Here is a 1742-nt window from a genome sequence, read left to right on the forward strand (position 1 = left end):
GTAGCATGCATTATTCATTCAAGGCCCAAAAACTAGGATACCCGACTAATAGTGTTACGTCGAATCAAACGCCTAGTACGGCCCTAGGTTGTGGGTGCCAGGAGCAAAGCCAGTACATATTTGCATATTCTATGGAGGAAAATTCGGATATTTTCTGGTTTTATGTTTGTCAGTCCATCTGTTTACGATAACGTAACTATCAGATACCGTCGCCGTCATCAAGGAAGGCATCTGAGAATTCATTTTGGGCTTCATTGCCATATATGGAATACCCTTAATGAGAAAAACTCACGTTTTGTGATTCTTTCCTTCGAAAAAAGTCTGACCACCCAAATCAGCAACTTCCTCTAAACATAGCGGAAATGTGATTATATTGTATTTTTCAGACACTGACCTCAGTCTATTTCAATGAGTACTACCTTCCAGAGAATCTTCAGAGGCTTTGAGCTAGATGTCATTTGAAAATTACATCACCACTATCAGTCATTTTCCAGGTCACTGGAGGATAAGATAGGGGTTATGGGAGGTCGAACTGCTTTTACAAGTTTTCTCCAATCTCTTTACCCAAAAACAAGAGGATGGGCTGGGAGTCTAAGGGAAAGGTTTAATCAGCTAAGAAACTTGCCAGATTGTAGGACTAGGCAGGGATTACTATCGATGGTATATCTTTCGCTCCCTTCAGCTGGCAACTGATAAGAATCTAGAAAAGTATATTTCGGGCACAGAGACTCCACAAACTGAACACCATATGAAAGGCCTCAATATGACATCCGTTGCGGCATTTTGCATTTACTCTTTGGACATTCTGATGCCCTTGATACATAGAGGAGTTCAATCCCTCTCAATTCTTCTGTAAAGCCTCTCAGGCACGGTTTCGGTGGTCTCTTAGAGCCCATACATTAGCCCCAGCCTGAATGGCCATACGTCTGGCCAGAAGTGGATGGACAGTCCTGAGGACTGAGTCTTTTCAAGAGTTGCTATCTGAATCCTGTTCTCTCTCTTACTGTGCGCATAGAGACCTATTCAGCGTAGCACGCCCCCATGCCCCTCGGGAGGCCCCGGGGGTGCAGGCAATATGGTTATTGCCTGGGCAAAAGGATGCTGAGGAAGTTAGAGTTGGGAGGCAGTTGTGGAAACTAACAAAAGCAGGCCGCGTGGCCTAATGGTTAAGGCGTTGGTTTTCGGCACCAAAGATTTGTGCGTTCGAATCGCACCGTGGTCGTTAATAACTTTTTTTTGTTATAACTTTTTTTTGTTATGCCGCTTTGGTCAATTTTTTTTTTTTTTTTTTTTTTTTAAATTTTATCGCACATTATTAAGTAATCATCTCTATAATATTGAATTATTGATATAACTATATTAGATATTGATAGATATTCATGCTAGTATTGTCGCTACGAGTAGATATACTAAATCTCATATCATCATCAGGTATCATTAGGTCTTGATATCGTCACTAGATTATTCATATCTGTAATGATCAAGGGCTAGCCGGCAATATGACCATAAGATGGCTGCCCAACACCCATTTTAAGCAGCGCCCATGAGCGGGGGTATTCCGTTACTACCTGCGCTCCGTACAATGCTCGTTTCCGCGCCATGCTCTCTCATTTTCCCCAAGAAATTGCCAAAATATTTGATACTCATATCTCAATAACAAATCATTATAATAAATTTATAGACGGTAATTTACGCCTTCAACGTGGGAGAGAAGACATGTTTGACCTTGTTGCCGGCAACTT

At 41.6% G+C, this 1742-nt stretch overlaps 1 non-coding gene across 1 annotated transcript; it reads left to right on the top strand.

Annotated features, from left to right (window-relative positions):
• The first annotated feature begins 1148 nt into the window (after positions 1-1148).
• On the top strand, positions 1149-1222 carry HCAG_09380. The gene has a single exon. It is a non-coding gene; the product is annotated as a tRNA-Arg (tRNA).
• Positions 1223-1742: the final 520 nt, after the last annotated feature.

The sequence above is a fragment of the Histoplasma capsulatum genome, genomic scaffold (genome assembly GCF_000149585.1).
Source record: "Histoplasma capsulatum NAm1 scaffold_1 genomic scaffold, whole genome shotgun sequence".
Classification (NCBI taxonomy): domain Eukaryota; kingdom Fungi; phylum Ascomycota; class Eurotiomycetes; order Onygenales; family Ajellomycetaceae; genus Histoplasma; species Histoplasma mississippiense.